The 23,740-nt window shown below is 43.2% G+C and overlaps 1 protein-coding gene across 5 annotated transcripts in view; it reads right to left on the bottom strand.

Moving 5' to 3' along the window:
• The window catches only part of WDFY3 (WD repeat and FYVE domain containing 3), a 315,047-nt gene extending 294,286 nt beyond the window's left edge, over positions 1–20,761 (bottom strand). For all 5 annotated transcript variants that reach the window (XM_044304189.1, XM_044304218.1, XM_044304197.1 and 2 more), the window contains exon 1: positions 20,360–20,761. The gene's annotated coding sequence lies outside the window, so the exon portion shown is untranslated. The remainder of the gene's footprint in view (positions 1–20,359) is intronic.
• Between the last annotated feature and the right edge of the window lie 2,979 nt (positions 20,762–23,740).

Genomic DNA, 23,740 nt, shown 5'->3' with positions numbered 1-23,740 from the left:
AAAAGGGGTTATACACTGGCATTGATGTCTTTTTCTCTGGATAGGTCATCAATATCAGATCGAGTTCACATGAATGAGAGCTGAGCAGCAGTACACCAGCATGGCCACCACTACACAGTATAAGGAGCCTTCTGCTTCAGGCGAAATACACAGTACATGCACTCCTTGTGCTAGAAATGCCACCTCCCTTACAGTATAGTCCATGAATAGCCAAAGCTCAAACATTGAATCCTTGACTAACATGTAAACCAGTCCCCTGCAGCTCGATGCTCACTACAGTGCTTTGGACTGCTCTCTTGCCCATTTAAAAACCATCATGTTCTGGAACCCCAGTGGATAGAGCAAAATATACTTTGCACACCAACTGTGGAGGTAAAATCCTGACCAGGTCAACATCTGTATAGGGTTAAATTTGCACCACAGGTTTCTCAAGAGTGGAGCTTCATCTTCATAGATAACAACATCCTGAAATTCTTTGTGCACCAAGTCACAGGTTTTGGGGGGATTAGTTTCTGCAAAGTCTAATGATGAAAACGTGCCCAACATTCCAGGTTCTCTCTGAACTTTGAAAAACATAGGCTCCACCACTCAAAGTCTCCAACCACAAGCCTCTCAAGAAGCCCCACAGCTGTAACGCAGACCCTGCATCTGTTCTCTATAGTCAGGTGGATAAGGGAATGAAGAATGTTGTGGTTTTATCTATTTGTTTGGCTGGGATCCTGCTTGAACAGACTATATGAGCTTTCCAAGGCTAGCACTAAACTGCTAAATCACTGTAATTAATGGGCACTTTGAAAATGAATGTTACTGCACATCAGTTTTCCCTTGTTTAGGATGTTCAGCTTTTTGACAATGGGAAAACTCTGCAAAGTCAACAGATTTAAACAGTAGGCATTCAGACATGAAGGATATGACCAAGGATGAAAAAAAAAAAAAATGGTGATATATAGAGCAATTTCATCCTCCTGTGCAGTCTGTGCCAGTTTCATCAACAGGGCATTTGTAAGGGTTCTATCTCTTGTAGTCCAATGTGTGCACCACATGTGCAAAACTGATAAGACTGGTGTCAATGCTAATATACATCTCAGGTCAACTTCTCCTCCTACACGGGCCAGATACTCCTATCTAATTAAGTGACGTGATACATGATAACTTTACACGATAGGAATGCCCATTTAAAGAAGCACAAATTTTATTCCCTTATAGAAAGGTACATGATGTAAACTGTAGTGAAGGTCATCTTGGTAATCTTCTCACCAGTAACTGTATTTGTGAGTTATAACTACCCTTCTGATCCTCAGCTGTGTCATGTGACCAACATTCTGATCTCCAACTGATACAGGAGAGGAAGTCAGAGTGATGGTCACATGATACAGCTGAGGAACAGAAGGGAGGTTATAACTCACAAATACAGTCACGGGTAAGAAAATTACATTCACTACAGTTTACATCATGTACCTTTCTAAAGGGTCAGAATTTATTTTATTTTTTTGTGGGAGTGCTAGTTTAAACCAGCCATTAGATGCATATCAGATGCAATGGATGTAATGAACCTTTGTCCTCACAGTATTCCATACATTCATAACCATGCACAGAGACAAAACACTCATTTTATAAGATTCCTCATTGATTGATTGTACCATAAAAGGTTATATTCTCATTTAAAGGGGTATTCTTAAAATAATACACCGTCTATATTATACACCACTTTTAATTTCTATTATTTATAAAGATAAAGAACTAAAATGTTATAAATGCCATATGGATAGAGGGGACTATAAACATCTTTTATGGGAATGCTCAGGTATAAAAGATTACTGGTTTAAAATATTCTGTAAAATACAGAACAGTTCCCCCCTTAAATATGAAGTCTGTATTGAATATGCGATTCTTGGTAATCTCCTAGAGATTAATAAACATAAAGAGGAGCAATTACTTTGGTTGAGGGGGATCACCCTCGCTAAGATTATAATAGTGAAGTATTGGGGCTCGTGCAAATATTCACCCTTCCAGGAATGAAAAGAGTATATTGATAGGGCGATGGAATATGGACTTGGCCTCGTCCGGACAGAGGGGAAGAAATCAACCTGGTTACGGATATGGGGTAATTGGAATTAAGCCGCACGATAGTGGCTCCAGGGAAATAGGGGTTGTTGGGAGGGAAAGGGGGGTTAAGATAAGAAGACGGATATTATGTAACGTTTTGTACTTTGTGCTTCGGGTATGCCCGATATATCCTTGTAATTGTTAAAACTAAATAAAAAAGAAATCCCCCCAAAAAGGGGTATTCTAAATGTGTAAAGGTATCCCCTACCCACAGGATAGGAGATAACTATTAGGTTAGTGAGGGTCCAGTGGTAGGACCACCGCCAATCACAGTGAGGCATGCGTTTGTGGCCGCTCCATTCATTTCTATGGGGAAAAAATAAATAAAAAATCAGGAGATAGCCGAGAAATGAATGGGGCAGCTGTGCACATACCAGACAGGGTGTAGGGTCCCTGTTCTTATGATTATTTGGGGTACCTGTTTTTATGATTATTGGGGGTCCCAGCAGTAGGAACCCAAACGGTCTAATAATGATCTCCTATCCTGTAGATACGGGACAACTTTACATAACTGGAATACACCTTTAAGCCATTTATGACCGATAATGGAATACCTATTTGATGATCAGAGATGGCCAGGGATATGGAAACAGACAAGTGTGCTGTGCCAGGGTCTCTCCACAATGCAAGCGAAGTACCGTTTTATGTTACAACTACCATCCAACGTGGCAGATTTTCTTTCAGTTATGGGTCACCTCCACTAAAGAACGCTGTCAATTAACAGCCAAAGATCTAGAGAAACAGTAGTCAGATGTTTTGGTAGTATTGATGCATGATGATCTTTTGAAAAAGAAATAAGCAAAAAAATAAATAAAAAAATCTAATAATCGTACTAAAACATGCATATTTTAACAATGAAAGTGTTCTTATGATTAAATCATGAAGAATTGTTCAAATATAGTTCTGTGCCTTTTTAAATTATGTACTCTTGGTGTACTAAAGTCTCATGACAGCTCCAAGCATTTGTACCAGCTATGATATATTTGCAATGACTTAAAGGCTATATACACCTTCGGGGACAATTTTTTAAAAATGATGTTACTCATTTTTGTCTTAAAATATTTTATTCAATTTGCCTTTATTAAAAAAATATTGAGCTGTTCTGTCACAAAGGGTTAACTGGTTTTCTAGCTGTGTGACTGGTACTTTCACTTTGTGCTAGTCATCTAATAAACCTTATCTCTAAACTACTAAGAGGTCATAAACACTTATTTAAGCCACGTTCTTATCAGTAACATACCAACTGAGCTATAATGAGTGTTTAGGAGGTCACAGAGCAGAGATAAGGAGCCTGTCAGCTCCTTGTCTGAAGGAAAAGACAGAAAAACAAAAGGCTGTTACTAGAGCATCTCAGCTCTGTACAGAAAAAGGACGCCATATTTTTAATAAAGACCAATTTAAGAAAAATATATTTTTATCTCAAAATGAGTACAATGTAATAAAACAAAATTGCCCCCAAAAAGTGTACATAGCCTTTAAGCTATGGAAGCGTATGAAAAGGTCTCATAAAACTTATGCACACACATTAAAAATATTGCACAAGGACACATATCATGTCATACACCTGAGATATGACAAAGAACAGAAAAAAGATTTAAAGGGCTATTCCAATATGGACATTTAGGACATACCCAGGCTACTTTTGCACACATTTTATCATCATGTATACACACACACACACACACACACACACAATCCTGTGGTAAAACATATAATAAAGAGCAAATAAAAATGTATAAAAGAAAAAGTATACAATGTATACGTCAGAGATAATATTCTGCACTCATCAGCACCCATATCCTTCAATGAAAATGTTATGATAATAATGCAGATTATACTGATCAGGCAGGGCGCAGGTGAAGGTTATCATAAGGGCTCATTCACACAACCTTAGGACTCCTGTTTCCGTATTGCAGACTGTAAACAGCGGTTCAGCAATATGGAATTCACACGGTCGGTGCCCGTATATCACCACTGCAGATCCACCGACTTGAATGGGTCTTCAATCCTCAAGATACGGCACGGTGTGGAGCGGAGGCACGTATCGGAAGACCACAGAAGCACTCTTAAGTGTTTCAGTGGGCTTTTTGGTCCGTGCCACCGGACCGCAAAAGATAGGACATGTCCTATCTTTAGCCATATATTGCGGATCGCGGACCCAATCAAGTCAATGGGTCCACAACGCAATACAGGATTTACAAGTCCGGTGCCCGCGCACTGCAGACCACTTACATTCGTGTGAATGTAGCCTAAAACAATAAACCCATAGCACTGGTTCAACTTTTCATTTTGGAAATTTAAAGTGTGTCAGATGTACAGAACCCAAAACAGTCAATTTTTTATTTTATTTTTTACTACTAGAACACTTGGGGAATGGGCATGTAGGGGAAATAGATCTTTATCACAAAGTGTGGGAAATATTTTGAATTTGCACTGCTCCACATGAATTAGTCAGTCGCCAGAAACTGTCGTAAATAAATAAATAAAAATTGTACGGCCCCATTTTGCTTTTTTAATACCTGTGCATATATATTTAGGGTGAGTTGTAGTCCCAGTTTGAGGGTGTGGCAGAGGTGGGACCATTAGCCCCAGCACATTCACTAACATTTACACCAGTTTAATGGAATAAACAATGACTGAACTCTACTTGTACCTAATTTATGATGAGGTCTACGCCTTGTCAAAAATATAGCACATCCACCAGCAGCACAGGGGATATCACATGGGCTCAGTCGTTAGAAATAGTGCCTTACAGCGCAGGTGTTCTAGGTTCGAATCCGACCAAGGACAACATCTGCATGGAGTTTGTATGTTCTCCCCGTGTTTGCGTGGGTTTTCTCTGGGTACTCCAGTTTCCTCCCACACTCCAAAGACATACTGATAGGGGACTTGGTGTCCCCCTGGGGCTCACAGTCTTTGATGGTAATGTCTGTAAAGTGCTGTGGAATATGTCAGTCCAGGTTCTCTCCGTAGATCATAGGCTCCACCTCTCAAAGTCTCCAACCACAAGTCTCTCAAGAAGCCCCAAAGCTGTAACGCAGACACTGCATCTGTTCTCTATAGCCAGGTGGATAAGGGAATGAAGCATGTTGTGGTCTTAACTATTTAATGCAAGACTTACAGGTGCTCCAGATGGCGACCAAAACGGTCACCATTTGCGACTGGACCACTGAATATTGCAGCGGAACACGGGAGGCAGGGTTTGAATCCTTCTTTTCAACCTTGTCCCGGCTACGGCCTGCCAGGTACCTTCAGCTTTGCAGGTTTAAGTAAGATGCTGCAAAGTTCTCCGGGCCCCGTTACGGCCTCCGCCTCCCTGTGGTCAGACACCAAACTCCAGCTGCCCTCACAATGTCTCTCATCACCGCCGAACGCCTGTGCGCTCGTATTCTCGGGGCTAAGGCGAGTATTAGAATTGGACTATGAGTGGCCATAGGCGGACGCTTCCTTCTCATTACCAAGGTGCTGAGTAACCCCTGCCCGGTGTGAGGGGAGCCCTGTAGGTGCCCATGTGGCTGGTCCTCCCTGGTTGCATTTTCTGTCTGGGTTCTGGACATGGGGTACGAGCCGCCCCCTCCCCGCTCCTTCAGCCAGTAGCCGTGTGACCTGGACTGTGGTCTAGCAGCCATACTGCTGCCAGTCTTCTGCATGGTGTCACATCAGGGAGCTGCCATTGTGATCGGTGACAGCCATTGATTTAGAATGGCTTTGGCTGCACTGTAGGGTCAGTGGACTCTTATTAGAGGACTGTCACACAGGAGACAATGTCAGTCTGTCACCCATCAGTTGTATTTGGGGTGAGGCACCCTTGATGTGCCAAACAGCCCCCTGAGCTTCCAGGCTGGGGGAGGGGGGAAGGTAAGGTTACTGTATAGAATAAAGTAAATGCACCATCTTTCCATGTTAGGGTACCTTATGCCAGCTGACTGAAATCTTACCCCCAGTGAAAGGTGACACCTCTGAATGCTGGGCCATGAAGACTGCGGAGTGGATCGCAGGGCACACACTGGCATTTCAGGGTCAGCTCCATGTGATTCCTCCCGCTCAGTAGGAGATCAGCGGAAGGACTTGTGAGGTCATTTATTAAACTGGTGTAAATTAGAACTGGCTTAGTTGCCCATAGCAACCAATCAGATTCCACTTTTCCTTTGGAAAATGAAAGGTGGAATCTGGTTGCTATGGGTAACTAAGCCAGTTCTAATTTACACCAGTTTGATAAATGATCCCATTGGTCTATAGATGGCACTGGCGGACATTACTGGCCAGAAGGGTGGCACTGGTGGACATTACTGGCCAGAAGGGTGGCACTGGCGGACATTACTGGCCAGAAGGGTGGCACTGGCGGACAGTGTGGGGGGGGAATTACAACTTTGGGGCATATTGCTATGTGCAGGCAGTGTGGGGCATATTACTACTGTCGGGCAGTGAGGGGGTAAGTTACTATGTTGGGGCAGTGTAGGGAAAATTACTATTGTGGGGGCAGTATGAGGGGAAATTACTATTGGGGAGGCACTGTAGGGGCATTTCTATTATAGGGACATTATTTTTGGGGACACTATACAGGCATTATTACCTGGAGCACAATCTAGGGTTTTAATATTATTACTGTGGTCATTTACAATAGCTGTTGACACTATAGGGACATTTTTTCTACTAGGATCACTATTTTGTCAGCACTATAGTACCTGGGGCATTGGGGAGCACACTGGGCACAGTATTGGGAGTGGCAGCAGGATGCCCAGGATGGGGAGGTTGATGGAAAAATTTAGAAATCTAACGTGTCTGTGTAACAAACTCTGTAGAGACTAAATGTGGCTGAAAGAATTTGCCATGGTGGTCTGGGTCAAATGGAGGTGAAGAGGAAAGAGAAGGTCAACATGACAGAAGAGGTCACTGGATGTGAGGTATGTGCTGCTGTATTCTCCCATATGTAGTGCTTGCTCACTACTGTGACCTGCATCTCATCTTCCCCGCCAAGTCCATTTTTTTATTAGAATTATATGCATTTTAACCCTTTCATGACCAAAGGTCATTGATGCCCCAGTGCCCAGGTCAAAATTTACAAATCTGACATGCGTCACTTTAAGTGGTAATAGCTTTGGAACACTTACTTATCCACGCCATTCTGAGATTGTTTTCTCGTGACACATTGTACTTCATGACAGTCTTAAATTTGAGTCAATATATATCACCTTTATTTATTAAAAAAATCCCAAATTTACCAAAAAATTAGCAATTTTCTAAATTTCAATTTCTCTGCTTCTAAAACAGAAAGTGATACCTCATAAAATATTTATTACATAACATTCCCCACATGTCTACTTTATGTTGGCATCATTTTGGAAATGTTATTTTATTTTTTTAGGACATTACAAGGCTTAGAAGTTTAGAAGCAATTCTTAAAATTTTTAAGAAAATTTCCAAAACCCACTTTTTAAGGACAAGTTGAGGTCTGAAGTCACTTTGTGGGCTTACATAGTGGAAACCCCCCATAAATGACCCCATTGTAGAAACTACACCCCTCAAGTTACTTAAAACCAATTTTACAAACGTTATTAACCCTTTAGGTGTTCCACAAGAATTAAAGGAAATGGAGATAAAATTTCAAAATTTCACTTTTTTAGCAGATTTTCTATTTTATTACATTTTTTTTCTTTAACACATTAAGGGTTAACAGCCAAACAAAACTCAATATTTATTACTCTGATTCTGCGGTTTACAGAAACACCCCACATGTGGTCGTAAACTGATGTAAGGGCGCACGGCAGGGTGCAGAAGGAAAGGAACACTGTATGGTTTTTGGAAGGCAGATTTTGCTGGATTGGTTTTCTGAACGCCATATGTTTTTTTTTTTTTCTACCGATAGTCTTGTGCAGGGGCTCATTTTTTGCAGAAAGAGTTGAGGTTTTTATTGGTACTATTTTTGGGTACATAGGATTTTTTGATCATTCATTATTACACTTTATGGGACAAGGTGGCCAAAAAATTGGCTGTTTTGAAACTTTTTTTTTTTTTTTTTTTACAGCGTTTATCTGAGGGGTTAGGTCATGTGACAGTTTTATAGAGCAGATCGTTACGGACGTGGCAATACCCAATATGTATACTTTTTCTTATTTATTTAAGTTTTCCAGAATAATAGCGTTTCTGAAACGCAAAAAATTATGTTTTAGTGTCTCCATAGTCTGAGAGCCATAGCTTTTTTATTTTTTGGGCGATTGTCTTAAACATGGGCTCATTTTTTGCGGGATGAGGTAACTGTTTGATTGGTACTATTTTTGGGTATATACGCCTTTTTTGATCGCTTAGTGTTGCACTTTTTGTGATGTAAGGTGACAAAAATGGCTTATTTTTTTACACAGTTTAAATTTTTTATGGTGTTTATTGGACGGGGTTGATGATGTGATATATTTATAGAGATGGTCGTTACGGACGCGGTGACACCACATATGTGTGGTTTTTGTTTGTTTTGTTATAGGAAAAGGAAATTTATTTTTTACATTTTTATTTATTTATTTTTATTATTATTTTCACTTTTTTTTTTATCAGTTCCCTCTTGGATCTTGAAGATCCAGTGGGGCTGATGGTTGTACTATACTTTGCAATGCTCTTGCATTGCAAAGTATAATACAATCAGATGCCTGTAGGTGGCAGCACTGGACGCCTATACCATGGCAACCGGACGCCTTTGCAAAGCGTCCGGTTGCCATGGCAACCATTGGGCGCTGCGATCGCAGCAGCCCTGATGGTTGAGAGAGAGGGAGCCCCCTCCCTCTATTAACCCCATGGATGCTGCTACCGCGGCATCTATGAGGTTACAGCAGTGTCAGCATAGAGATGACACACGCTGCTGATGGCGGCGGCTCAGGAATGGAGCCGCCGCCATCACACACACAAGGGGGACCGCATCGGGGGCAGGGGACAGGGGCCAGCGGACATGGGCAAGCGCTGGAAACGGGGGAGAGGGGGGCAGCATTTCACTTATTACAGATCGCGGCAGGAGGGGGCGGACCGCATCGGGGGGCAGGACAAGAAGGGGGCACAGATTGGGGGCTTCAAGGGGGCACAGATCGGGGGCTTCAGGACACATTACCGATTTCAGGCTCTGATCTGCAGAACGCAGATCAGAGCCTAAAACCGGCATTTTAACACTGCCGCGATCCGATTGGTTAGTCTGTGCAGACTAACCAATCGGATCGATTGCCGGCAAGGGGCCACTCTGATTGGTCCCTTGCCGGCATTACTGCACTGTATGCTGTCCGTGACAGCATTCAGAGCAGGGGCAGAGCTGCCAGAACGTATATATACGTGGTAGCTGCACGGGGTATGTGCAGCTATCACGTATATATATATATACAGATTGCAGTCGTGAAGGGGTTAAATTTGTCGACTAAACATTTTATTTGGCTGCAAAATTTTTCAGTTCAGGAGCCAATGGCTCCTGGTTATTTTTTTTGTCTGCAGTACAGGTACTGGTAACAAGTTAGGGGTGTACCTGCACAGTCTGAAAATGGAAGCACTGACTGGATCGAGCGAGTCTGTGCAGGTACACCCCCCCCCCCCCCCCCCCCAACTGGTTACCTCCCCTCTGTACCCTTACTGAAGGCTAATAGCAATTTATTCATAACTTCTAGTAGCAATAATAAAGGAATGGCAGAACATAGAGACATAAGAATAGATGTTCCAGAATGGTTATTACATAGGGAATATATGAAGCTATTAAAACAGGCATGTCAGGAGAGGTGACAGGTCTTCTTTAAGGCACCTCATTCAGCCATCTGGTATCCTGCTCGGTACTGATGAGAAGCAAGGTCTTCAATGAGATAAAACACATTTAAAGATGGTAAAAAAAAAAAATAATAGTCAACAATAAATCCTTATGGCCCATTAAAACTTGTGTATATTAATGAAACCAGCAGTAGAGAAGACCCTGAATAAGTAGTGACACCTTAGTGAATATCATAAAATATAAAAAAATCTTAATATAGACAAAGTGCTATACAGGTGAAATTTGAATATCGTGCAAAAGTTAATTTATTTCAGTAATGCAACTTAAAATTTGAATATTGTGAAAAGGTTCAATATTCTAGGCTCAAAGTGTCACACTCTAGTCAGCTAATTAATCCATACCCCCTGAGAAAAGGGTACCTCAAAAATTGTGACTTTGGGGTTTCATAAACATTTAATAATCATCCAAATTATAACAAATAAAGGCTTGGAATATCTCGCTTTGCATGTAATGAGTCTATCTCATATGTTAGTTTCTCCTTTTAAAGGGCTTCTGTCAGCCCACTAAACCCTTTTTTTTTTCCCGTTAATATTAATACCTACACTGCAAGCTCCCTGTACATATGCTAAATATTAATTTTCGTTCAGTAGATATTGTTAAAAATCAAGTTTTATCATATGTAAATTACCTTGCTACCAGCAAGTAGGGCGGCTACTTGCTGGTAGCAGCCGCATCCTCCTCTCATCATGACGCCCCCTCCGCCGTTTGATTGACAGGGCCAGGGAACGGGTTCGTTCTCTGCTGGCCCTGTTCAAATTCAAAATATCGCGCCTGCGCCGTACCTTTCTTTAATCAGTGCAGGCGCACTGAGAGGCGGCCTCTCTCTCCCGGCCGCTCCATCCTCAATGCGCCTGCGCCGGGTGTAGATGTGACGTCATCGGCGCAGGCGCATTGAGGATGGAGCGGCCGGGAGATAGGCCGTCTCTCAGCGCGCCTGCGCCGATTAAAGAAAGGTACGGCGCAGGCGCGATATTTTGAATTCGAACAGGGCCAGCAGAGAACGAACCCGTTCCCTGGCCCTGTCAATCAAACGGCGGAGGGGGCGTCATGATGAGAGGAGGATGCGGCTGCTACCAGCAAGTAGCCGCCCTACTTGCTGGTAGCAAGGTAATTTACATATGATAAAACTTGATTTTTAACAATATCTACTGAACGAAAATTAATATTTAGCATATGTACAGGGAGCTTGCAGTGTAGGGATTAATATTAACGGGAAAAAAAAAAAGGGTTTAGTGGGCTGACAGAAGCCCTTTAAGTTGCATTACTGAAATAAATTAACTTTGCACGATGTTCCGATTTTTCGAGTTTCACCTGTATACAGTATACAAGACTGAATTTGAGCCCTGAGGACACATTTACTAATGCCTTGTGAGACTCCCAGTTCTTACAAGAATAAGAATGAAAGGAGTGTGAATGATTGTTCTAATGTCTAGTTTACATTACCCTGGAGGCATTGGGACCAGATACTCAAGCTCTCCTCATAAAACTCTTCTGCTGCAACTTTGCTCCATAGGGACCCGCTTGGTAACCTGCCACCAACATCTAAAACGAGCTTATTTCCTAACAACATGTCCTGCCATATGAAAATACAGGAAATTTTAGAGATCAGTCGTCCTTCTTAGGTCAGGGCTGGAAAAATCCTGGATTGAGACCTAGCCGCTTTGCCATTTTAGGCCGTTTTCTACTGATACACATTAAATTACTGCTGGCCTATGAATCACGTCAAGTTGGCACCTGAGGTAATCGTAACTGGCTCCCAAAGCCCAGAGCATCTTGATCATCCATGGTGTATGTACAAATAGTGGAATCAAGTGGATTTTTGGTGGGGTAACATTAGTTTAAAGCAGGCATGCACAACCTGCGGCCCTCCAGCTGTTGTAAAACTACAACGCCCACAATGCCCTGCTGTAGGCTGTTCGGGTATGCTGGGAGTTGTAGTTTTGCAACAGCTGGAGGGCCGCAGGTTGATCATGCTTGAAAGGAATACTTTGGGCAGAACGCCTACATTCATTCAACTTATAGAATATCACCAATTTCAAATTACAGAAGGGCTAACATCTCCGACACCAGATCAGAAGAAAGGGAGTAGTGTTGCTATGAAAATCTAAGGGTAGGTTCACACTTTTTCTGGAGGAGGTTTTGAAGCAGATTCTCCTGCAGGTTTTTCAGCCGAAGTGGATTTGAAAGGAATGGGAAACAAAGGTCTTCTACTTCTCCTTCCTGCTGGATCTGCTTCTGGCTTTGGCTGAAAAAGAATATGTAGCAAAATTTGCCTCAAAGTCCTCTCCAGAAAACTCAATGTGAACCTACCCTAAGGGGCCTTTCGCACTGCATTTTTCTGTAGATAGCAGCCTCAAAATTTTGACAAAATCCCGCCGTCAGCCGAGTCTTTAATGCCTCCCATTCTTTGCGATAGAAGATAGATTTAAAGCCGAGGCGAGAAAGGACATGTCATTCCACGATCATCAGTGATGTCTCCCATTGCAAAGAATGGGAAATAGAATGGCCGGGGTTTCAGCGCAGCTGTCCGTGCCAACATTCTGGGTTACGAAACCCTTAAATGTATGTTCACACAACAAATTCAGCACTTTTTTTTGCAGGTTTTTAACTTTACAAAAAAAACAAAAAAAAAAAAACGGGTCAATACAAATAAATAAATAGAAAATGCACAAAAACTGAGTAGACACATACAGGTTTTTTTTTTATGCGTCCCATTTATTTTAATGGGAGGTTCGGTGTGGAATCTGCCCCAAGATAGGGCATGCTGCTTTTTTTTTTTCTCCACGTGAAAAAAAAAGAAAAAAAAAAAGGGTTGCATCCCATTGAAACGCGTCACATTGTGTGAACTCGCCCTTATAGTACTGATAAGTTCTCATATTGGGCTTTTATATACACGAGTATGTATTTAGTACATACAGGGCTGAACAAACCGTTCCAAATCTTGCGCCTGTGCCGTATCGGTCTTCAGTCGGCGCAGACGCTCGCTCGGCCGCTCCTTCCTCAGTGCGCCTGCGCAGGGTGTAGATGTGACGTAATCGGCACAGGCGCACTGAGGAAGGAGCGAGGTCCTCCTCTCAGTGCGCCTGCGCCGACTGAAGACCGACGCGGCGCAGGCGCGAGATTTGGAACGCAGACAGGGCCAGCCGAAGGAGGAGAGCGCTCGCTGGCCCTGTCAATCAACAGGAGGAGGGGGCGTTTTTTTTTTTTTAAAGCAGGATGCGGCGGCTACCAGCAAGCAACCACCCTACTTTCTGGTAGCAAGGTAATTAACATATTATAAAAGTGCAGTTTTTAAAGAAACTAAGTAACAGAAAAATGTAAGAACACTATATATTGAATAATCGCACTGTAAGGATTTTAATTAGCCGAAAAATGACTTTGGGGGGCGGGGGGGTGACAGAAGCCCTTTAATCACTTCTCATCTATGCATGTATTCATATTTTCAACTTTTTCCCACATTAGTTATATTCAATATTTGTAGATAAAATTAAAATAATTGCAACATATTTCATTTCCCGCTAAGTTATGCTAAATTCACAACTAAAGCTTTCTGTTAAAGAACAAAAAAAAAAAAAAAAAAAAAAAAGAGAAGTGTCTGCTAATATCACCATTGATTTCAGTAGCATCGGTAGGTGATCATTTTTACAGATGTGTTTGTAAATCTTTCCAGTCAATACTGTTGAAATATGAAGCTATGTTACCGTCATATAGGCTCCATTACAGTTCCATCATATCTCATGAAACATCATATAGGTTCCATCTAGAGATGAGCGAATTTCATATTTTGAAATTCGTTCACGCTTCATTTATTGGTAAAAGGTGAATTGCGTTATGGATTCCGTTACCACAGGCCACAACGCAATTCTGTGACGGAATGCATTCAGTCACAGAATTGCGTTATGGTCCATGGTAAGGCAATCCATAATGCAATTCACCTTTTACCAGTAAACAAATCGCAACTGAATTTCATAACCGGAAATTCACTCATCTCTAGTTCCATCGCATCACATGAAACCAATGGAAACGTCCTATAGGTTCCATCATGTCACATGAAACCGTCCTAAAAGGTTCTTTCATATCACATGAAACCAATAGAAATGTCCTATAGGGTCCGTCATATCACATGAAACCAAGGGAAATATCATATAGGGCAGTGGTGGCGGAGCCCTCTCTGTGGGCACCCGCACCCTGAAAAAAGTCTATGGTGTACCAATATGCCTTAGACTTTTCCTGCCATCCATCAGAGCAGGGCGCACTATGACCAGCACAGGCAGCGCATAGAATGTAGGCAGGCTATTACAGCTACATGATAAAGTATGTGGAAGATATACTATTGGTATTCAGGGTAAATTGCAGTGTTGGCACTTTGCGATAAATAAGTGGGTTTTGAGTTGAGGTTTGGGCATTTGGCCTCTAAAAAGGTTCACCATCACTGATATAGGGTCCATCATATCACATGAAACCAATGGAAACATCATATAGGTTCAATCATATCACATAAAAGCAATGAAAACGTCCTAAAAGTTCTTTAATATCAAATGAAACCAATGGACATGTCCTATAGGTTCTATCATGTCACATGAAACCAATGTAAATCTCATATAGGTTCCATCATATCACATGAAACAAAGTTTACATAACTTCACCATTTGAACAAGGTGACATATAATGTAATATCACATGATGGTAAAGCCACACGTTCAGGTTTCTTGATGCAGTTTTGGAAGCCAAAAAAGTGGAGAAGTTGTATCTGCTCTTTATACCTTTTCTCCTTTTATGATCCACTCCTGATTTTGGCTTCGAAAACTGCAACAGGAAACCTGAACATATGGACATACCTTTAGGGTAGGTTCATACGTATTTATTTGGAGGAGGTTTTAAAACAGAATTTCCGGCAGTTTTCCTGAACAAAGCCAGAAGTGGATCCAAAAGGAAGGAGAAGTACAAGCCCTTATTTATGATTCATTTCAAATCCGCTTTGGCTGAGAAACTTGCAGGAAATCTTCCTCGAAGGGTACAGCCAAACAGAATTTTTTGGATGAGGTTTTGAAGATCTGCCTGCAGGATTTTCTGTGGATTTGAAAGTTATAGGAAATATAAAAGGAGGGATTATTGCGGATCGGATTCAGACCCATTCATTTCAATGGCCCCACAAAGCCCGTGGCACCCGCGGAAAAAAAAACAGAACATGTCCTATTCTTTTCCGGACAAGAATAGGCATTTTTATGATGGAGAAGGATGTTCCGTTCCACAAAATGCGGAAGTCACAAAGCTGGTATCTGTGTTTTGCGTATACGCAATTAGAGGTCCAGGAAAACAGATATGGTCGTGTGAATGAGCCCTTACACTTCTCCTTTGGTCTCTGGCTGAAAATCCTGCAGAAAGATTGGCTTCAAAAAACTGTGTGTGGCCAAGAGAACCTCCAAAGAAATCCAAGAGAACCTATCCTAAATCTACCTTGTAATCTGGACCACCACCGCTCATAAATGCAGATAATAGAAAGATCTAAGGAAATATGCATTCACAAGATATAAAAGCATAGTTTCATCTCTGAACCATATTCCATGGACGGGAATTTAGAGAACTGCATAAATAACACTTCTCTAATTATATTTTTGAAATGTGTCCTTCAGAGTGGTTTCACATTTTTCTTTGTAAAAAGCATGCTTTTTTTATTTTATTTTTTACAGTGAAATATGAATATGCTATGCCACTTTTTTTTTCAGACTGCGCTGCCAGAGGCAGTCCAGGTGCCTTCTCTGGCAGTCCAGGTACTAAATTGAAAGTACTTCAGCTGGGAGCCGCCGCAGATTTCAGTCGTCAGTTACACCATTTTCTGGAGTAAAGGATGATGAATGTGCCGGAGCTAATGGCCCCATCTAACCCCACCCCACCACAACACCTTAAAGAAGCATTCACACAACCGCGCCGCAAAACACGGAAGGCCCGTTAAAGAGATGCCTATTCTTGTCTGCAAAACGGGCAAGAATAGAACACACGCTGCCTTTTTTGCGGGGCCACGGAATGGAGCAACGGATGAGGACAGCACACAGCATGCTGTCCGCATCTTTTGTAATGAATGGGTCTGCACCCGTTCCGCAAAGTTGTGGAACAGATGCATACCCATTAATTCCGTTGTGTGAATTCGAGAGCAGCATAAAAACACCAATTGTGACTAGATTTGGTAGCAACAGCGTTTAAAAAGTTGCCTAAACAGATTTTGCCAATTTTTTATGTCTGAAAACTGGCAAATGGGGAATAATAAATTCCCTCTGTATGTTTTTAGGTGTAATTGTATTAAAGTTCCCTGGCTTTGTTTGTTATGCTATTATTTTCCCTTATAACCATGTTCTAAGGAAAAAATAACACAATCTACACAACCTTGAACCCAAACCTGAACTTCTGTGAAGAAGTTCCGGTCTGGGTACCACATTCAGTTTTTTATCACGCGCGTGCAAAACGCATTGCACCCGCGCGATAAAAACTGAAGAAACGAAACGCAATCGCAGTCAAAACTGACTGCAATTGCGTACCTACTCGCGCGGGTTTGCCGCAACGCATCTGGACCTTATCTGGACACGCTCGTGTGAAAGAGGCCTTAGTCTAAAGTTGATCAAAATGGACGATTTCAACCAAAACGCTCATTCGTCGGGTGAAATTTAACAATGAACAATCATTTTAGCTGACCAGTTAGGCCTCTGAAATTTTTCTCAGATAGTCAAAAGGGGCTTGGATGTATTTCTGGAGCGTAATAATATTACAGGCTATAGCTACTAGAGAGGGGTCGTTGATCCAGGGAGTTATTCTGATTGAATGCTTGGAGTCGGGAAGGATTTTTTCCCCCTTAAAAAAAAAAAAAAAAAAAAAAAAAAAAGGACCTTTCATCGGTCCAAACATTGTAAGATAACTATCAGGCTGTGTAGAGCGGCGCCCAGGGATCTCACTGCACTTACTATTATTCCAGGGCGCTGCTCCATTCTCCCGTTATGTCCCCCGGTATTTTCGCTATATTGGTTATACTAGGTGGAGTCTGCCCTGTTTCTCCCAGGCTGTGAGCTCTGTGTTGCGAACTGGACAGCGCTACAGCCTGGGAGAAGGAACGCCCAGGGAGAAACAGGGCAGACTCCGCCTAGTGTAACCAATTCAGCGAAAATACCAGGGGACATAGCGGGAAAACGAAGCGGCACCCCGGAATAGTAAGTGCAGTGAGATCCTGGGGCGCCGCTCTACACAGCCTGATAGTTATCTTACAATGTTTGGACAGATGAAAGGTCCTCTTTAAGTGGGGAAAATTGGCTTCTACCTCACAGTTTTTTTTGCCTTCCCCTGGATCAACATGCAGGATAACAGGCCGAACTGGATGGACAAATGTCTTTTTTCGGCCTTATATACTGTTACTAGTCGGATGAAAGTTCTTTCTTTGAAAGACGTTTCCCGGAAAGATCTTAGGGGTAATTTATTAGGGGACTTGGGACTATTTTAGTCGCAAGTCCCTTTTTTACCGGCCGTGTGACAAAATAAAGTTGCATGGCCGGTTTTACGCCATGTTTGGCAGTTGGGGGACAGGGACTTCGGCCCCAGAAAATGTACTAATCTTTACAGGTGCCAAGCGCACAGACTGCCGTAGGTGCGCCTTAGCCATCAGAAGGCGCACGTCTCTTGAGATTTGGTTACTTTATGACAGCACCGTAGGTGAATCCAAGCCGATCTTCGTAAATGACCCCGCCTGGTTTCATTGTATGTAAAATATATGGGCAGTTTCAACTGTAATGACCAATATGGAGTAAAATGTGTCTGAGAAACCATAGTTTACCACAAGATTGTCTGTTCAAGCGCCATGTGAAATTGCAGGTCTGTAAAAAGACAGCAATGGGGGGGGAATTTGTGCCCAATAAGTATACATGCCTTGCACTGGATTTATCTTGTGTTTTAGACACTTTTCTAGCCTTTTTATGTCACCTAACATGGAGGTTTGACTTCGCTGAAGGGGCCTTGGTTTTGATGGGAGGGGGCATAGCTAAACTGCTCCTCCGTGTGCCAAACATTCCGGCGTAAAACTATGCCGACTTATCAATGGTGAAAACTGAGATTAGACCATCTAAAGAAGCTATAGATTTATTATCCAATATATCCGGCATATTGTAGGGCCTCATGCACACAACCATATTTTTCATCCGTGTGAAACCTGCATTTTTTGTATCCATAGCGCACTGACTGACCATTCATTTCCATGGAACCAATCACATATCCGTCTTTTTGGCCATCCTGCAAAGTATAAAACATGAGGGGTCATTTATCAAACTGGTGTAAAGCAAAAATGCCTTAGTTGCCTATAGCAACCAATCAGATTCCTCCTTTCTTTTTCTAAAGGAGCTGTCCAAAATGATAGCAGGAATCTGATTGGTTGCTGTGGGCAACTAAGCCATTTTTTCTTTACACCAATTTGATAAATGACCCCCCCATGTATTTTGGTCCTTACTGTGGATGAGAATGTGAAAAATATAGAATGCACACAAAAAGCGCCCATATTTTGCGGATCCAAACTTCGGCACGAATCCCTAATTTAGTATTAGGGTACTTTCACACTTGCAGCAGAGGATTCCGGCAGGCAGTTCCGTCGCATGGCATTTGTCAGACGGATCCGGATCCATCTGAAAAATGCATTGAAATACCGGATTCGTCTCTCCTGCGTCATCCGGAAAAACTGATCCGGTATTTTTATTTTTTTGTATTTTTAAAAGTCTGTGCATGCGCAGACCGGAAAACCGGATCCATTTTGCCGGAACACTTAATTCTGGATCCGGCACTAATACATTTCAATGGAAATTAATGCTGGATCTGGCATTCCGGCAAGTGTTCAGGATTTTTGGCCGGAGAGAAAACTGCAGCATGCTGCGGTATTTTCTCCGGCCAAAAAACGTAAGAGGGACTGAACTGATGCATCCTGATACATACTGAACGGAATGCTCTCCATTCAGAACGCATTAGGATAAAACTGTTTATTCCGGTATTGACCCTGTGACGGACCTCAACGCCGGAAAAGAAAACCGCTAGTGTGAAAGTACCCTTGCCCCCCTGTTGTCAGCCAACCTGGAGGCTTTCTCCACAGCACGGAAGGTCATTACACTACTACATAAGTAATTCCTCTATACGAGAGCAGTTCCTCCACATAAGGCACTTACTGCACTAATGACTGCAGATATTTCTCCAGACACAGGCCCAGATATTCCCATCTATCATGAGTACAAATGACCAGAAATCACAGGAACCCGCAGCATCCCATGAGCCGTCCATGCTACACAATCAATACACCTCTGCAGATTTTTACAGGAGGTCAAGATAGGACCGGAAGGCGGCCAGGATAATGCCCAACGTATGGGCAGCTCGGCACAGACCAGCAAAGGGTTAAACATATATATATATATATATATAACGAATCCATTATGTATGGTATACTACAGTGGTCTCCTCTTCTGTACGGCACTGCAGACTACGTTGGTGCTATACTCGTCGCCGGCAGTCATCTTCTGCTTATGCATTTCCCCAATTCATTTAACCTTTTCATGACTGGTTTAGCTAAAAATCAGCAAATTCACATATAACTCAAGAGGATGGAGAAAGTTGGAAAATGGGAAAGAACAAGGCCCAGTCTCTTCATGACATAACATTCCTCCATATCTGCTGGGGGCACTCAACGATGCCATCCGGGCATTAATCTGATGCCCAATGCCAGTCTACAGTAGGCGAGCTATTGGAGGTTGTCAGGTCTGAGCCAGGCTTACCAGATGGTTATTTTTAATACGGTACCTATAATCTATAGGCATAGATGCAGCACTTGTTCACCGATAACGATCCCATCCATTATTACTATCTCGCAATATATTCTTCTTAGAACCGACACCATGGCTCATCCAGAGCCTCCTGGTTCACAATCAGCACTATTGATAGGGTAGACAGGTGTAAATCTAAGCACTCATACGCATGTATATACTGTGACAACCCCGTTTAGCTGTGATAAACCACTCTGGGGCTGTGACAACCGTTATGGGGCTGCAATACCCGGCATCGGTGGTTGTCATTTCTGTAAATCCAGACAGATCCCATTTGATGGGGAAATGCTGCGCACAGAAACCACTTCTGCTTATTAGAGAAGTCTGACTATGCTGGTTCATCATGAGAATATTGGTCACTGGGGACAGGATGTAATACTCAGCACAATGGTGGAAAGGGGGGTCAAGAAGCCTCCCGGCTGGGCAATGCCACCCTATACAGAACAGAGATAGATATATATATATATATATATATTCCCTATTCAAGGGTCATGCACAGACCATCCAAACAGGAGTGCTTGCCTTGACTTCTCCTAGATCTGCAGAGGCCCCCAGCCATCACCAACCCAATGCTCACTGCTGGCCAGGCCTATGTCCCCAGCCCTGGGGCAGCACCCCTCATGGCATGTCCACTCACCTCACAGCAGGGTGGCACAGGGTGGCTAGCTTGCTCCTCTTCCCTGCCCTCCTCCTTTAATGCAGTGGCCCGGCTGCTGCTCCTCCCGGCATGCGATCCCTTCCCAGATAAATTAATCCACGGCCACTGGGATGAGAGTGCGGCCAGAAGACAGTGATCAGAGGAAACAATGCGATCATCCAAGTGTCAAGGTGAGGGAGGAAAGAAAGGGAAGGGGCTGAGGCTGCCTAGGATCCAGTGGGTGCCCCCTCTCCTGCGCCGTGCCTACAGATCAGTGCCAGCTTACTGCCCCTTCTCCCTTCCATCAATGCTGACCGGCCCTGCCAGTCTCCCTATCCCGGAAAGTCAGGAGTTGTTACTGTTGCCAGCAGCTGCTGGTGGCCATTTTTAATCTTTATTCCTCCTCCCTCTTCCTGACTCAGTCGGAGATCTTCCCTCTCCCTCCGTCCGTCCCTCCCTTCCCCCTCCGCCGTGTGATGACAGTGCCTGGCTCCTCTCTCCCTGTGTGGATGGCGCTGAGGAGAATGGCTGCGCACTTCCCTCCCTGTATGCTGCAGGCCATGGTAGACCCTGGCAAGCCTCAGCCTGGACCATGCCCGCTGAGAATGTGCCCCCTAAATCCACATACATGTAACCTATAGAAAAAACTGGCCTCAGCCTGGACCATGCTCCATGAGAATGTGCCCCCTAAATCCACATACATGTAACCTATAGAAAAAACTGGCCTCAGCCTGGACCATGCCCCATGAGAATGTGCCCTCTAAATCCACATACATGTAACCTATAGAAAAAACAGGCCTCAGCCTGGACCATGCCCCGTGAGAATGTGCCCTCTAAATCCACATACATGTAACCTATAGAAAAAACAGTCCTCAGCCTGGACCATGCCCCGTGAGAATGTGCCCTCTAAATCCACATACATGTAACCTATAGAAAAAACAGTCCTCAGCCTGGACCATGCCCCGTGAGAATGTACCCTCTAAATCCACATACATGTAACCTATAGAAAAAACAGTCCTCAGCCTGGACCATGCCCCATGAGAATGTGCCCTCTAAATCCACATACATGTAACCTATAGAAAAAACTGGCCTCAGCCTGGACCATGCCCCGTGAGAATGTGCCCTCTAAATCCACATACATGTAACCTATAGAAAAAACAGTCCTCAGCCTGGACCATGCCCCGTGAGAATGTGCCCTCTAAATCCACATACATGTAACCTATAGAAAAAACAGTCCTCAGCCTGGACCATGCCCCATGAGAATGTACCCTCTAAATCCACATACATGTAACCTATAGAAAAAACAGTCCTCAGCCTGGACCATGCCCCATGAGAATGTGCCCTCTAAATCCACATACATGTAACCTATAGAAAAAACTGGCCTCAGCCTGGACCATGCCCCGTGAGAATGTGCCCTCTAAATCCACATACATGTAACCTATAGAAAAAACAGGCCTCAGCCTGGACCATGCCCCATGAGAATGTACCCTCTAAATCCACATACATGTAACCTATAGAAAAAACAGTCCTCAGCCTGGACCATGCCCCATGAGAATGTGCCCTCTAAATCCACATACATGTAACCTATAGAAAAAAGGCATGACCACAAATGTGAACTATGCAAACAGGGATAGCCCAGAAAAAATTAATAAAAGTGGCCCTATGTTGTAAGGGCCCGGCACAGGCGGTTGTGATGACGTCATTGTGCCACCTGTAGCCTGGCGCTGGCAGCCATCATGGTACTGTTTAACAACCGCCATACCATTCATACCCCATAGGCTCCAAGTCTAGTGATCTAGACTCACAAGCGAGTTTTCCGCCGGGGTGCGATGCGTGACTGAATCCTGACCCATTCGTTTCGATGGGTCTGTGCACATGAGAGTGGTTTTTCACGCAATATTTTTGCGTTCAGGAAAAATCACAGCATGTTCTATATTCTGCGTTTTGCACGCAGCCCTGGCTCCATAGAAGTGAATGGGGATTACGTTAAAAACAGAAGACATCTGGATGCAATGTTTTTTTACTGATGGGTTCTAGGAGATGTAGATTGTTATTCTTCAGTTAATTTTTTTTCACGCAAGTGAAAAACACATCAAAAACTGAACGTAATCGCAGACAAAACTGACTGAACTTGCATGCAAAACCATCCGTTTTTTTCCTGAACAGATCCTGAGACAGTCAATATCGATTGTGTGAAAGAGGCCCAAGGGTGAATGGTGGAGCAGGGTCCCACCGCTATGTTCAGCTGTATTGGCATCCACAGTTGAATTTGGGAGGGCATCAGCGGCCGTCTGCCGGGTACATTGGACTGTCATGGGCTCTGCCCATTGCCAAGAAGAGGGCTCGAGTGGCCCCCTGGGTATCAGCCTACTGGGAAGTCCCCGGTCTGCTCCAGTATGCAAAATATTACCCATACTGATCTTCTCGATCATGCGTGTTTTGAAATAGACCGCCATGCGTGTTAAAAAAATACACATATAAAAAACTGAAATGTGAGTAAAACTAAATGTATTGTCAACGGAATGATTAAGGAACAGTTGTGCGCAACAGTGAAGAAGCCCTTAGTCAGATGCATTGAGGCTTCTGTTCTATAGCCAAAGCCACCGACTCAGATCCAATGTACGACTGACACCAGTGACAAGCAAAGGACTCCCATGGAGATAATGGGGTGATCGGATTCCTCCAAGGTCTTCGTCATTTTGAACACTGCTATATTTCCTGTAAGTGACTGAATCTACCACCATATAAGAACAATCAAAGGGCTGGGTGACACCTGAGAGTCAATATAGAAGCTATAATGGCAAATTGGAGGCTACCCGGCCTTCCCCAAACAGAAGAGGTCAACTCAAGGATTCTCTACTTAGTCAAATTCCAAAAATAAGTTGGCAGCATTTTCCTTCCTCCTGTGCTTACATTTCAGTGTAATATAGTGGTTGTATCACTAGGGAGCAGTACATTAATTTATGTACGTACAAGTACAGATAGTACTACCACCACATATATCACTATAAATGTTGGCACAGATAGTACTGTTTTTCCCTGCCAATAATATAGGTACAAAAGCAATGTCTCCTTTTTAATCCCTGTAAATGCTGTATCCATGAATAGTACTTCTTCTCCCTGTAGATGCTGTGACCGTGGATAGTACTGCTTCTCCCTGTAAATGCTGTAACCACGTTTAGTATTGCTTCTCCCTGTAAATGTTGTAACCTACGGATAGTACTGCTTCTCCCTGTAAATGCTGTAGCCACAGATAGTACTGCTTCTCCCTGTAAATGTTGTAACCACGGATAGTACTGCTTCTCCCTGTAAATGTTGTAACCACGGATAGTACTGCTTCTCCCTGTAAATGTTGTAACCACGGATAGTACTGCTTCTCCC

This window comes from Bufo gargarizans, chromosome 1, assembly GCF_014858855.1.
Source record: "Bufo gargarizans isolate SCDJY-AF-19 chromosome 1, ASM1485885v1, whole genome shotgun sequence".
Classification (NCBI taxonomy): Eukaryota; Metazoa; Chordata; class Amphibia; order Anura; family Bufonidae; genus Bufo; species Bufo gargarizans.
This window is presented reverse-complemented; position numbering and strand designations above follow the sequence as displayed.